Consider the following 16486-nt stretch of genomic DNA (forward strand, 5'->3'; position numbering starts at 1 on the left):
TTAGGATTTCTGAATAACCACATCTGAAAATACTCAAACGCGGTTAATAATTTTTATTACAATATTTTTTTTTTACCGACTATTTTTCTTTTCTTGGTAATGTAAATTTTTATTTCAAAGTAAGTTGAGTTCGAACAGTTGCCATATTTCGACAATCTAATGCCAAAAAACGGTGATTCCACCGATGAAATTTTTCACAAAAATGAATTTTCTCTTAATTCACTCGATAAAAACCCCGAAAACCGCAAATTTTTATATGTTCCCTGCGGGATAATATTCCCACTTAGAAATGCACGTGGACCCACCAAGATATTAATCCCACATATATTTTCAAGTGGGAATATTATCCTCGTGTACCACGATTAAAATCCTGGTTTAACTTAAATCCGGGAATTAAAAGAATCCTTGTGGATAAAAACTCCACTTGTATTTTCAAGTTTTTTCAAGTGGGGCTTTTATCCTCAAAGATTTACATGAAGATACACATTTCGCTTAGTAATTAGACAATTTATGATTGTTTAAGTAATACCAAATCCTTAGAATTGTCATTGAAATTTTCTTGAAATCTTAGTCGCTAAAGTCGGTGGCTAAATGTTCGCTTATTTTAGCGAATATTGTAGTATTGTAGCAGGTTTAATTCCAGATTTAGTTCGTGAAAGTGATTTGGACTCTACTGGATCTTGTGTTTAAAAGAGATTAAATGCTGATTGCCATTCGATTGATTGTTCAACAATAATCCGCAAAATACATATTTGATCAATGAATGATCAGTAAAGTCTAAAATCAGCTTGTTCCTTCTTCAATCAAGTGTCGATTGGCACCATTATTCTTTGTAGGATCACTGGCATAAACACTTCACAACTGATAAGAGGGTAATTCCTTTCCAATTCTTACCTTAATCTTCTTTCTTAGAAAGCTTTACGATGAGACCCTCTTTCCAATCCTCTTTGGACCAAAGCATCTTTCCCGTGGCATTTGCATCCACTTTAAGAATCTCAGAAGAAATAGAATCGCCATCTGCTTCCATTTTCAATTTCTTGACTGCCTCAACTCTGGGGGTTGTCGATTGTTTCAACAACTGTTCCATCTCTCTGTTCCTTCCTCAAAGTGGTCTCTCCACCTAGCAGTCTGCTCATCAAAGGAGAACAAGACTTTTCCCTCTTTTGATTTTAAGCTCTTTAATAGTATTACAATGGCCAAGTGAATCACTTTTTTACAATCGCTCGTAAATCCTTGAATTTTTTATTCGCACAGTTGCAATAAGATTACTATGATAAAACTATTCACGATATCCGATAATCTTATTAAAATTAATGTTTTTTAGATAAAAAAATTCATTACTTTCCACAATTTTCTTTTTTTCTGCTCACTAAAATATTTTTGGACTCATGTTTCACAGATATTTGTTGTCCCGTTTCTTAAACTATTTTATTTAACTTATTAATAATCCATCCAAGTTGTTTTTATAAGAACACTGCAAAATTTCACTAACTTGTATTTTCTGGAATGACATGAGAAAAATTATTAACAAATAGTTATGTTCTGAAAAAATTGTTATAAGAGTTGGAAAACCGGTGGTAAGAATCTTTCGATACATTCGATATCCAGCATCTTGAGCTTCTAGTTACTAGAAGTTACAAGAAATCTGTAGCATCAAGCGCGTTGTTCTTTAAAAAGTATAATTTAATTGTATAAAAGTATAATTTGAATATTTAGTGTATCAGGATTGAAAAGGCCTAGTTTGAAGTGAAAGAAAAAAATGGGGAATCACTAGAATTCTGCACGGATAATTAATTAATCAACGAAAAGCCAAAGACAAAAGAAGAAAAAAAGGAAGCAATTAATGATTAATTTAAGCATTCAAAACAACCAATTCTTTCCATCATATATTAAAATTATAGTCTGGTGGTGAATTTAATTGTCTCAGCAAATACATTTTAAATATTAACGTCTTTGTGATGAATTTGATTTAATTATCAAATCTTAATAAAGTGATTTAATTATCACGTTAATAAATTGTTGGATTAACTTTCAACGTCCCAAATAGTTGAATTAATTTTCAACGTTTCTGTTTTAAAACTGAATTAATTTTCAGCACTATAATAAAGCTGACTTAATTGTCAGCATTTCCGAAAAGGTTGACTTGATTGTCAGACAGTAGTTAACAATCTGTACAAAGTGACTTAATTGTCAAATAGATCAGACTTACTGTCTTTAAAATAAAGAATATTAAATAATGAAAATTAATGATAAATCAGCTAGCAAAGCTGGAAATGGATCCTTCTTAAATTCACTGCTTGACAGCCAAAGATCAACACAGACATCAAATGGGAAGAAACGTGGCAGGAACACAATAGCAGACGGCAATTCAATGCAGAGCATAAAAAGCTATTTTCCAAGTGCACCTTCTCAATGTGAACAAAATAAAAGCATTTCCTCTATATCGTCGTTTGGTTCCACAGTATTGAATGCTGCTGAAATGAAGAAAAGAAAGTTAAAATCGCAGAAATCAAGGATGTGCAAATAAAAAATTACAAAAGTCCTCGTGTTATTGATCGAGGGACTTAAGCGCATTTTTGTCCCAGCGATCAGTAATTGATTAACAAGTCATTTCCAGACCTAAAATTCAAACGTTGTTCAGTAAACACTGTAAAAACATCGAAGAACATTGAAAAACACTGTGAAACTATGAAAAAACGTGTTTTTGTTTTTGTTGTTGTTGTAAATGAAAATGAAAAACTGTTAATTATAGTATTTATGCGTTGATTTGAAATTTCTAAATGACCGATAACCCAATAACTCGATAGAACTAAGCTATTAAAACAAACTAGAGCTCTCTACGATGTCTAGTTTTCGAGATCTCGCGTTCCAGCCGAACAGCCGACCGAACGAACGAACGAACAAAGTGCATTATTAAGCTACCTTTTTGAAAACAAGTTTCAAAAATGCGCTAAAAAATGTCTTACTTGATATTATATCTGATGTTTCTAAATGTGTTGAAGACAGCGACAAAATTCTTCAGTGCCACAATGAACTTATACGTAGACACAATAACAACTCATCCGCCATCCAATCAAGCACCAAAACAATAAATAATCTGTCCGATGGGGTCGGTAATTTGACTGACGCACATAATGAATTGAAAAATCGTATCCAAACACTCGAGGTTTCAAAAGACTGTGCCTTTGACAGTCATTTTATAAATATCATACTTGTTGATGAAAAGGAAGCTTCAGTGATTCTGTCACACCTGGTCGCATCTTCTCATTAATCGTTAAATGTTTAGATAAAAAAGAATCTGTTATGAACTTAAAAATGATGGAATCTTACATAACGTTAGGAATATTAGTTTCATATAAAGTCACTGATCGTAATGATGGGAATAAGACAGAACTTCACTTAAATATTGTTACTTCAGTGAAGGGCATTGATGAATTGAGAGTACGGCTGAGTACGGAACAATAAAAAGAAAACTGAAATGACACAAAAGAGGAGGAGAGAAACTGATGAAAATGATGATGCAAGCAATGCAAAAAGAGTTCCTTCCAGCACACCAAAACGTAATTGATATATGCAATCACCAGCTTAGCTACATACAAGTTACCTAAATAGCTCATTAAATTCCGAAAATTTAATTCAAAATCATGACTGTGAATTATAGGAAATAAAAAAGGAAATTATTAATAAGGACAATGAGCTCAAGTTTCCTTTACTACTTTGGAATATCCGATCAATCAAATCAATGAAAAAATTTACAAAATTTAAATTTCATCTAGCTGGACTGGTGAGCAATAAAAATAAAAATATTGATTTCATAGCATTAACTGAATCATGGGTTAATGAACTTGATGAATTTAAATTGTATGAACTAAAGAACTATAACTCAGTGACATTCGACGTAGCAAGCCCCGCGCGCGAAAGTAAACAAATAATTTTTACAGTGCAAAAAAAAATCAAATTAACTATCATAAATAAAGAACAAATCAGTGAAAGTAGATAAAAAACATAAATAAGTAATCAATAAATCGAAATACCTAATTAGTGAACAGTGAAAAAGCAAATTAGTGACAATAAAAGTAAAACAAAAAATTGTAAACAAAGAAACATTACTAGTGCTAAAGCCCGGCAAAGCCGGTAGTGTCACAATGTCAACTACAAGAGTTGGGAAAAGAAAAAACAAGCTTACAGTAGAAGATAAAGAACAAATTGTTAAGCAAATTAAAACAAACAAAATTCAGGCACAGTCTTCCAGCTCTCCAACCAGAAACAACCACACAAATGCAAACTTAGAATACGACACAAGCAAAAAGCTCTCAAACGAAATTGAAGGTGAGAAATATTTGATCGTACATAGAACAGACAAAGGACTAACAATGAAAGACATGTCTCCTATAATGCTTGAAATGGCATTCAAAACAGTCACAAACAATGGTAAAATCACATGCAGAACGCTCAAAAGTGGAGACATTTTAATAAAAACAGAAAACGTTAAGCAAGCCAAAAGTTCTTGTAATCACGTTAACAAGAATCACACAAGTCAATCTTGAAGTCTCAGAGCATCGATCTCTTAATTCGTGCAGAGGTGTAGTTAGTGCATATGAGCTAAAGTACGAAGATGAAGAATCACTCCTCGAATACCTGAAGCCACAACAAGTTATCAAAATTGATTTTCACATGAAGAATGTGGGAAACGAGCGCGTCAAATCAGGACTTGCGTTTGTAACATTTGGAACTAATGAGCCACCAGAATACCTGACTATTGGATGCCTTAAACTGAGAGTTAGGCCTTATATTCCAGCACCAATGAGATGCTTCTCGTGTCACATCTCTAAAACCTGCCCCAATCAAAGCACGCCAACATGCTATAACTGTTGCGAAGAGAAACATATCGAAACAAAAGAAGAGAAATGCACTAGACAAAACAAATGCATAAATTGCGGCTCAAACGACCACAACAGCTACAGTAGAACATGCAGTGAATTGAAGAGACAAGTCGAGATTCAAACAATTAAGGTCACACAAAAAGTATCCTTCTCAGAAGCTGTCAAACGATCAAACATGCAACGAAGAACATATGCACAAATCACAGCAAACAGCAGTACAACAAACGTCACAAACGATAAACAATGCCAATGTCCTCACTGTGATTTTCACAAAACAGAGAACACGCAACAGCGAAAAATAATTGATTATGGCGACTTGAATGAAAATGACAAAGAACTGAACTCAACGGAAGTTGTGGACAGTGAGAATATGGGAACAGAATATCCTTCCACATCACAAGATGGCCAACACTCCAACAATTCTTAACTGGAATATCAGGGGCTTTAACGCCAATCGCAATGAATTAGAACTGTAAAGTAATGAATTTAACCCAGGATTTAACCCCATATTTATCTCGTTACAGGCAACCAAGTTGAGGAAAGACATAAATTTCAAAAACTATAAAGTATATAATAAAAATAAAGATTGTAATAGTGATAACATAGCTAGTGGAGGAGTAATGATCCTCGCGGATAAAAATTTACACACAGAATTGTATGACTTAGACACAAACTTACAAGCAATTGCCATTCAGACATCCTACCCAACGGACTTAGTGCTTTGTAATGTTTATCTAGACCATGGACTTAGAGTAACAGACATACATGACCAGCTAGACCACTTAATACGACAATTAGGACCCAATTTCATTCTGACTGGTGACTTTAATGCACATAGTGCATGCTGGGGCTCACACAAGACAGATGGAAGAGGAAGGACTATTGAAGAGTTAATTGACGAACATGCATTAGTGATAAAGAACGAAAACTTACCGACACACATAGCAAGTACGAATAGCAGACTAACAGCAATAGACGTAACACTCTGTACAGAAAATCTAACTGACGAATTTGTATGGACTGTACTAGAGGACGTTCACGGTAGTGACCATTTCCCAATCTTACTAACATTCGCCCAGTATACACAAGATTTAACTCAACGACAAAGGTACAATGTCAAAAATGCAGATTGGATAAAATATAGACAAAAAATTAATTTCCAAAACTTAGACAGGACAAACATTAACACATTAACAACAGACATCACAAAACGAATACTTGAAGCAGCCAAAGCTTCCATGACAATCTCCAAAAGATTTCAAGGAAAGAGAAAACTGCCATATTGGAACGAGAACATAAAAAACATGATAATAGAAAGGAAAAAAGCTATTCGTGAGTTTAAGAGGACCCTTGACTCAGACGTAAAAGATAAAATTAGTAGATTATCGGCAGAAATTCACGAAACACTAGAAAAATGCAAGAAGGAGTCATGAAACCAATTCACAACATCAATCAATAAAAAAGCAACATCCAAAGAAGTATTTGACAAAGTTCGAACATTAAATGGTAAGTCCAAAAGTACAACAATTAAAACGTTATTTGACGAAAATGGACAGCAAATACATGACCAGACATTAATATCGAACCTAGTTAAAGACACTCTTGAAGAAACATACAATGACAACAATAACACAAACAGACGACACAACATTCCCCAAGACAATGACAATAGCCCCTACAATGAAGAAATCACCTTGCTAGAACTTGAACAAGCACTATCAAACTGTAAAGGCTCCTCTCCCGGACCAGACGACATACATTATGACATGATAAAACAACTAGAGATTAGAGAAAAAAAGACAATACTCGAACTATTCAACAAAATCTACGACGAAGGGCATGTGCCACAGACTTGGAAACATTCACTTGTAATTCCCATCAGGAAACAAGGAAAAGACCCAAGACATCCACAGAATTACAGGCCGATTTCCTTGACTAGCTGTTTAAGTAAGATCCTAGAACGAATCCTTAACAGACGATTACAGTGGACCTTAAAACGAAAAGAACTTTTAAACAAGTTTCAATCAGGCTTTCGAAAAAGACGAGGAACGACTGACAACATTACCTACTTGACTGACGAAATACAAAAGGCTTTCATCGAACAGAAACAGACAGTAGCAATCTTTATCGACATCAAAAAAGCATATGATACAATTGACAGTTTATTGAAGATGGGTTTTAAGGGGAAAATTATTAAATTTTTACAGAATTTCTTGACAGACAGGACCTTTAGCATACAATTGGGAGGGATTAAATCAGACATAGGACGGATGAGAAAGGGGATACCACAAGGTTCAGTTATCTCATGCACACTATTTAATGTAGTGTTCAATGAGATTCTGAATCATATCGACGAGCCAATTAAGTACTGTGCTTATGCAGATGACTTGGTAGTCTTTTTGAAAGGAAAGACTACTAAAGAAATCTCAGCTAGACTCCAGACCACACTCAACTGTATTGACTTAAATATGAAACAACGAGGACTAGAAATATCAAAGGACAAGACAAAAAGTATGCTTTTTTCGAACAAACACAAACGAAACATCGACGAGCCGAAAATTAAGCTAGATGGACAGATCCTAGAAAGTGTGAAGAAATTTACCTTCCTAGGAATGACTTTTGACACTAAACTTAACTGGACTGACCACATTGAAAGCATAACAACCAAGACAAAACAGAATTTGAGAGTAATCCGAATGCTTTCAAATACAACGTATGGATCGGATAGAAAAACATTACTCAAATTACACGACGCACTTATAAATTCCATAAATAATTATGGAGCAATTGCATTAAATCATTTGACTAAAAACCAAGACAATAAGCTAAAAGTTGTACATATGAAGAGTTTAAAGCTTGCTATCGGTGCCTTCGTAACAACACCGAACAAAAGTCTAGAGGCTGAGACAGCAGTAACTCCTCTAGAACACCAACGAACACTACAGCGAATTAAGTATGCATGTAAAGTACTAACAAATCCTAATCATCCCTTATACGCAAGCCTAACAGACAGTACAAAAGACAATAAATATTCCCAACGAATGAAACCACCAATCTCATTTACAATGAGACAAGACTTACATCCACTAAACATTGATAGTAACACAAAAATAACACAGCAAACAGGAAAAAGAAACACAAAATCGTCATTTGTACAGATTCTCTTAGTGCTGTAATTGGAATACAAGACAGTGAGACAAAGCACCCATTGATAATGGAAATACAAAATAGGTTGAAAAAGACAAACATGATTATTATATTTTTGTGGGTGTCTAGTCATGTTGGTATCATTGGGAATGAACAAGCAGACGTAGAAGCCAAACAAGCAACCAAAGAAACTTTTACAGGACAGCAGCACATAGTAAGCACAGACATCAGCAGATACGCGAAGGAACTGATTGTTAGAAGGTGGCAGTTAGAATGGAATCACGAAATTAACAGAGAAAATAAATTAGGAGCTCTGAAAAAGACTTTAGACAAATGGAAGAATATTAACACACTTAACAGAAAGGATCAGACAGTAATAACAAGATTAAGACTAGGACATACTCGACTAACACATGGACATTTAATTGAACGGACAAATGCACCGACTTGTAGCTGCGCGGAGATGCTTACTGTGAAGCATCTGTTCAGCTGCAACTTTAATAGAACACTCCAAGATAAGCACAAAGTAAGCTTTGAAACGTTGGCAAAGGACAGTAGGGATGAATTGCTTAAAGTTATAGAATACATAAAAGAATTAGATCTTTACGACTCGATTTGAGCCACACCAGATATGTTATCACTAAAACAAAAATGTAAATACAAAAAATGAAAAATGTAAAGAATGAAGCATAAAAGGTTTTTTACGCCGATTGGAAAGGTTTGAGTACGTTTCCACACGGCTTTTTCCTTTTAAAAAGAAGAAGAAAAAACAGAATCAGTAAAGGTCCTTCAATTTTATTTCGGACCGTAATAAAGTTAATAATAATAATAATAATAATATAACTCAGTGACGCTATTAAGAGACTTATCTTCTGGTGGAGTAATCATTCTGTATGTTCGTAGAGGCTTGGCGATTAATGTTATCAGCAAAACATCAAACAGTCATCTTGAATCATTGTTTGTTGAATTAATGTCATCAAATTTCAAGCAAAAAATATTTGTTATATATAGTCCACCATCGGGAAACTTATTCACCTTTTATGATTTCATTGAAGAAATATGTAGTGCTCACGATAACGTGAGACGTTAACGTTTAGGAGACATGAAGATCAATACACTCAAACTTGATAAATGTAAACATTACAATGACATTTTGCTGCTACAAAATTATCAAATTGTAAATGATGGAATAACCAGACCTGTATCGGGAACATTAATCGATCATGTCCTATTAGAGAAATACTTTATAAAAAAAAACTTTTAAAAAAATCCTCGTTTTTCGCGTGGACTAAAAAGGAGAAAATAAATTTTATTTTGTGTTGTAGAGAAATTGGTTTGAAAGTTGAGACGACACATGAATTACAAACATGCACCTTGACCTTATCGTAAAGTTCTACAACTTAAAACTAGGGCGCTTGTTAACAGAACTTCATCAAAGCTTTGCGCCCTCGTTTTAAGTTGTAGAACTTTACGATAAGGTCAAGGTGCATGTTTGTAATTCATGTGTCGTCTCAACTTTCAAACCAATTTCTCTACAACACAAAATAAAATTTATTTTCTCCTTTTTAGTCCACGCGAAAAACGAGGATTTTTTAAAAAGTTTTTTTTTATAAAGTATTTTATCTTCAACTTTTTAGTCAAAATATTATTTAATTTATCAAGTTTGAAGAGCTAAGCTATACCGATAGGCCAAGCTTCGCTTGGCATAAGTTTGAGGAACTAAGCAAGACCGATAGGCCAAGCTTCGCTTGGCATAAGTTTGAGGAACTAAGCTAGACCGATAGGCCAAGCTTCGCTTGGCATAAGTTTGAGGAACTAAGCTAGACCGATAGGCCAAGCTTCGCTTGGCATAAGTTTGAGGAACTAAGCTAGACCGATAGGCCAAGCTTCGCTTGGCATAAGTTTGAGGAACTAAGCTAGACCGATAGGCCAAGCTTCGCTTGGCATAAGTTTGAGGAACTAAGCTAGACCGATAGGCCAAGCTTCGCTTGGCATAAGTTTGAGGAACTAAGCTAGACCGATAGGCCAAGCTTCGCTTGGCATAAGTTTGAGGAACTAAGCTAGACCGATAGGCCAAGCTTCGCTTGGCATAAGCATAAGTTTGAGGAACTAAGCTAGACCGATAGGCCAAGCTTCGCTTGGCATAAGTTTGAGAAACTAAGCTAGACCGATAGGCCAAGCTTCGCTTGGCATAAGTTTGAGGAACTAAGCTAGACCGATAGGCCAAGCTTCGCTTGGCATAAGTTTGATGAACTAAGCTAGACCAAACATTGAAGAACACTGTAAAACAATGAAAAAAAACGTGTTGTTTTTGTTGTTGTTGTATATGAAAATCAAAAATTCATTAATTATAGTATTTATGAACTTTTAAATGCCCGATGCGCCAATAACTTTATAGAACTGATCTTTTAAAACCATTCCGAGCTCTCTAAGATGTCTAGATTAAAAGTTTTTGTTGGCAGCCGAGCGAACAGACAAAGTGATTTATTAAGCTACCTTTTTGAAAAAAATTTCAAAAATGCGCTAAAAATGTAATATTAAACAATGATTTGTTTAATTGAGATCCATAGAAACATGGATCAATCAACTTGATAAATTTAAACTATATGAATTGAAAAATTATACCAGCATATCGATTTCACGTGATACAGCTCAAGGAGGAGGAATAATAATATACGTACGAAAAATGTTAGCTACTAATGTCCTATATAGAGTTTGTAATCAGCATGTGGAAGCAATTCTTATTGAGATACTATCACCAAATCAACGACAAAAAATACTAGCTGTATATAGGCCGCCGTCGGGAAATTTAAGTGAATACTATGAATTTATGGAAGATATATTTAATGAACACAACGATATTTTAGTAGTTGGAGACATGAACATCAATATTCTGAACGATAAAACATGCTTGGAATATAGTGATTTAATGATGGTACATGGGTATGTTGTTGCAAATAATTATATAACTAGACCAGCTTCTGGGTCATTACTTGATCATGTGATAATTAAGGATAATACCAGTGCCTTAATATACACCTCAAAAAACTTCAAAATTTCCGATCACAATTTTTTAGTAATAATTAAAAAGATTACTCACCGGTGTAATATAGTCCAAACAAAGGTGTCGAAAATAGACTATGCAAACATTCGTGAAGAACTTACTGCCATCGATTTTACTGATAAACTCAGCGAATGCTTAAATGTTGATTCTGCGTTTTCTAAAATGTTGGAATTGATCAAGACGTCAACTGACAAAGCTCGCAATACCTATAAAATAAAACACCGATATGAAAAGTTCCACCATATGTCGACAAAAAGTACATCAAAATTTCCAATAGCATTAATAACTTGCATGATAAAATTCGTAAAAGAAAGAATGAAAATTTGTGGGCCTATTAGAAATTAAGATGTTAAATCTTAATCATGCATATACTAAAGCAAACTCGTACTACTCGAGTGTAATCCTGAATAATAGGTCTTTCTCATGGAACATAATCAACGAAATTACAGGTCGCTCTAGAAAATATGACGACTTTGTGATCCAGTATGAAAATAAATTCATTTATGACAACCAGTAAATTGCACATGCCTTCCAACAAAAGTTTACAGAATTCGGGAGCAATTTGGTTAATCAACTGTCTATGAACTATTTTGGAAAAAGTCTAGAAAATAGCAGTGTTATGAATTCCGTAACTGAGAATGAAATAGCAATAATGATGACTGAATTATCGTTAAGGAAAGCAGTTGGCAGCGATGGAATTCCTATCAAAATAAAAGCTACTGCGATATAAGATTGAAATGATGGGAATACGTGGAAAAGCACTTGATTTAATAAAAAGCTATCTTACCAACAGGAGACAGTTTGTGAAAATAATGGAGGAATGTAGTGAAATAATGGAAATTACTTTTGGGATACCTCAAGGTAGTTGCCTAGGTCCACAGTTGTTTATCCTAATGCTCTCAAATTTGCAGATGATATTGTCATGGTCTAACTTGTGATAAGTTGGAAGATATTCCATATATTATAACAAAAGTTATGGATAAAATTAAAGACTATAACGAGAGCAATGGACTAATACTAAATGAATCCAAGTCCAAGTACATGACATTTGGATTCACGAGCTTCAAACAATTAGACGATTTAATGCAAATTAATGGGATTAAGAATGTGATAACATGAGGTATTTAGAAGTAGTTGTGGACAGTAAACTAGTGATGGCTGATCACGTGAATCATTTAGTCAAAATCATCTCCCAGTCTATGAACGCAATGAATATCATCAAGAAGCACTTACCATGTTGTTCACTGATGCAATTTTATAATGCTTTCATTGGTTCTCATATATTCTGCAACGGCTACCTGATTTGTAGAATGAGTGCTGGTGACATCAATCGTTTGCAGAAGATTCAAAATAAAGCTCTGAAGACAGCGTTTGGACTCGAGAGGAGGATTTTCGACTGAAAAGTTATTTAGTGATATTGCTGTTAATATATTGCCTGTTAAAGGAATTGCATTTCTAAACTTACTGTTGTTAACTAAAAAGTATATCCTTATGAAGCACGATGACATTGAAGTTATAGTTGATGGTCGTAGAAAAGGACAGCTGAAATTTCCCAGATTTCGGAAATTGCAACTTGCCAATGATCTCATTTGTCTTGGACCAAAAGTTTTTAACCAACTGCCACTAAAACTAAGAGAAATTAAAGGATATAATCAGTATAAAAATCAACTAAACGGTAATCAACTAAACACACCGTCCATAAAAAGTCTCGCGGGTAGGCCAAGCTTCGCTTGGCAAATGTTTGAGGAATCAGGCTCCAGCGGGTAGGCCAAGCTTCGCTTGGCAAATGTTTGAGGCATCAGGCTCCAGCGGGTAAGCCAAGCTTCGCTTGGCAAATGTTTGAGGCATCAGGCTTCAGTGGGTAGGCCAAGCTTCGGTTGGCAAATATTTGAGGCATCAGGCTCCAGTGGGTAGGCCAAGCTTCGCTTGGCAAATTTTTGAGGGATCAGGCTCCAGCGGGTAAGCCAAGCTTCGCTTGGCAAATGTTTGAGGCTTCAGGCTTCAGTGGGTAGACCAAGCTTCGGTTGGCAAATATTTGAGGCATCAGGCTCCAGCGGGTAGGCCAAGCTTCGCTTGGCAAATGTTTGAGGATCAGGTTCCAGCGGGTAAGCCAAGCTTCGCTTGGCAAATGTTTGAGGCATCAGGCTTCAGTGGGTAGGCCAAGCTTCGCTTGGCAAATATTTGAGGCGTCAGGCTCCAGCGGGTAGGCCAAGCTTCGGTTGGCAAATGTTTGAGGCATCAGGCTTCAGTGGGTAGGCCAAGCTTCGGTTGGCAAATATTTGAGGCACCAGGCTCCAGCGGGTAGGCCAAGCTTCGCTTGGCAAATGTTTGAGGAATCAGGCTACAGCGGGAAGGCCAAGCTTCGGTTGGCAAATATTTGAGGCATCAGGCTTCAGTGGGTAGGTCAAGCTTCGCTTGGCAAATGTTTGAGGCATCAGGCTCCAGCGGGTAGGCCAAGCTTCGGTTGGCAAATATTTGAGGCGTCAGGCTCCAGCGGGTAAGCCAAGCTTCGCTTGGCAAATGTTTGAGGCTTCAGGCTTCAGTGGGTAGACCAAGCTTCGGTTGGCAAATATTTGAGGCATCAGGCTCCAGCGGGTAGGCCAAGCTTCGCTTGGCAAATGTTTGAGGCATCAGGCTCCAGTGGGTAGGCCAAGCTTCGCTTGGCAAATTTTTGAGGGATCAGGCTCCAGCGGGTAGGCCAAGCTTCGCTTGGCAAATTTTTGAGGGATCAGGCTCCAGCGGGTAAGCCAAGCTTCGCTTGGCAAATGTTTGAGGCTTCAGGCTTCAGTGGGTAGACCAAGCTTCGGTTGGCAAATATTTGAGGCATCAGGCTCCAGCGGGTAGGCCAAGCTTCGCTTGGCAAATGTTTGAGGATCAGGCTCCAGCGGGTAAGCCAAGCTTCGCTTGGCAAATGTTTGAGGCATCAGGCTTCAGTGGGTAGGCCAAGCTTCGCTTGGCAAATATTTGAGGCGTCAGGCTCCAGCGGGTAGGCCAAGCTTCGGTTGGCAAATGTTTGAGGCATCAGGCTTCAGTGGGTAGGCCAAGCTTCGGTTGGCAAATATTTGAGGCACCAGGCTCCAGCAGGTAGGCCAAGCTTCGCTTGGCAAATATTTGAGGATCAGGCTCCAGCGGGTAAGCCAAGCTTCGCTTGGCAAATGTTTGAGGCTTCAGGCTTCAGTGGGTAGACCAAGCTTCGGTTGGCAAATATTTGAGGCATCAGGCTCCAGCGGGTAGGCCAAGCTTCGGTTGGCAAATGTTTGAGGGATCAGGCTCCAGCGGGTAAGCCAAGCTTCGCTTGGCAAATGTTTGAGGCATCAGGCTTCAGTGGGTAGGCCAAGCTTCGCTTGGCAAATGTTTGAGGAATCAGGCTCCAGCGGGTAGGCCAAGCTTCGGTTGGCAAATATTTGAGGCGTCAGGCTCCAGCGGGTAGGCCAAGCTTCGGTTGGCAAATGTTTGAGGCATCAGGCTTCAGTGGGTAGGCCAAGCTTCGGTTGGCAAATATTTGAGGCATCAGGCTCCAGCGGGTAGGCCAAGCTTCGCTTGGCAAATGTTTGAGGGATCAGGCTCCAGCGGGTAAGCCAAGCTTCGCTTGGCAAATGTTTGAGGCATCAGGCTCCAGCGGGTAGGCCAAGCTTCGCTTGGCAAATATTTGAGGCATCAGGCTCCAGCGGGTAGGCCAAGCTTCGCTTGGCAAATGTTTGAGGGATCAGGCTCCAGCGGGTAAGCCAAGCTTCGCTTGGCAAATGTTTGAGGCATCAGGCTTCAGTGGGTAGGCCAAGCTTCGCTTGGCAAATGTTTGAGGAATCAGGCTCCAGCGGGTAGGCCAAGCTTCGCTTGGCAAATGTTTGAGGCATCAGGCTCCAGCCAAGCTTCGCTTGGCAAATGTTTGAGGCTTCAGGCTCCAGTGGGTAGAGCCAAGCTTCGCTTGGCAAATGTTTGAGGCATCAGGCTTCAGTGGGTAGGCCAAGCTTCGGTTGGCAAATGTTTGAGGAATCAGGCTCCAGCGGGTAGGCCAAGCTTCGCTTGGCAAATGCTTCGCTTGGCAAATGTTTGAGGCATCAGGCTTCAGTGGGTAGGCCAATGCTTCGCTTGGCAAATGTTTGAGGAATCAGGCTACAGCGGGAAGGCCAAGCTTCGCTTGGCAAATGTTTGAAGCATCAGGCTTCAGTGGGTAGGCCTAGCTTCGGTTGGCAAATAATTGAGGAATCAGGCTCCAGTGGGTAGGCCAAGCCTCGCTTGGCAAATATATGAGGCACCAGGCTCCAGCGGGTAGGCTACCTGATTTGTAGAATGAGTGCTGGTGACATCAATCGTTTGCAGAAGATTCAAAATAAAGCTCTGAAGACAGCGTTTGGACTCGAGAGGAGGATTTTCGACTGAAAAGTTATTTAGTGATATTGCTGTTAATATATTGCCTGTTAAAGGAATTGCATTTCTAAACTTACTGTTGTTAACTAAAAAGTATATCCTTATGAAGCACGATGACATTGAAGTTATAGTTGATGGTCGTAGAAAAGGACAGCTGAAATTTCCCAGATTTCGGAAATTGCAACTTGCCAATGATCTCATTTGTCTTGGAACAAAAGTTTTTAACCAACTGCCACTAAAACTAAGAGAAATTAAAGGATATAATCAGTATAAAAATCAACTAAACGGTAATCAACTAAACACACCGTCCATAAAAAGTCTCGCGGGTAGGCCAAGCTTCGCTTGGCAAATGTTTGAGGAATCAGGCTGCAGCGGGAAGGCCAAGCTTCGCTTGGCAAATGTTTGAGGGATCAGGCTCCAGCGGGTAAGCCAAGCTTCGCTTGGCAAATGTTTGAGGCATCAGGCTTCAGTGGGTAGGCCAAGCTTCGGTTGGCAAATATTTGAGGCATCAGGCTCCAGTAGGTAGGCCAAGCTTCGCTTGGCAAATTTTTGAGGGATCAGGCTCCAGCGGGTAAGCCAAGCTTCGCTTGGCAAATGTTTGAGGCTTCAGGCTTCAGTGGGTAGACCAAGCTTCGGTTGGCAAATATTTGAGGCATCAGGCTCCAGCGGGTAGGCCAAGCTTCGCTTGGCAAATGTTTGAGGGATCAGGCTCCAGCGGGTAAGCCAAGCTTCGCTTGGCAAATGTTTGAGGCATCAGGCTTCAGTGGGTAGGCCAAGCTTCGCTTGGCAAATATTTGAGGCGTCAGGCTCCAGCGGGTAGGCCAAGCTTCGGTTGGCAAATGTTTGAGGCATCAGGCTTCAGTGGGTAGGCCAAGCTTCGGTTGGCAAATATTTGAGGCACCAGGCTCCAGCGGGTAGGCCAAGCTTCGCTTGGCAAATGTTTGAGGGATCAGGCTCCAGCGGGTAAGCCAAGCTTCGCTTGGCAAATGTTTGAGGCTTCAGGCTTCAGTGGGTAGACCAAGCT

General features: G+C 38.2%; 1 long non-coding RNA gene across 1 annotated transcript; it reads right to left on the reverse strand.

Moving 5' to 3' along the window:
* Positions 1-10945: 10945 nt before the first annotated feature.
* LOC139097342 (uncharacterized) lies at positions 10946-12710 on the reverse strand. The gene is made up of 3 exons (XR_011545055.1): positions 12560-12710; positions 12328-12490; positions 10946-11300 (listed from the first exon to the last, which is right to left on the reverse strand). It is a non-coding gene; the product is annotated as an uncharacterized lncRNA (long non-coding RNA).
* Between the last annotated feature and the right edge of the window lie 3776 nt (positions 12711-16486).

This window comes from Chironomus tepperi, unplaced genomic scaffold, assembly GCF_022539635.2.
Source record: "Chironomus tepperi strain 1889 unplaced genomic scaffold, CSIRO-AGI_Ctep_v1 contig_420, whole genome shotgun sequence".
Lineage (NCBI taxonomy): Eukaryota > Metazoa > Arthropoda > Insecta > Diptera > Chironomidae > Chironomus > Chironomus tepperi.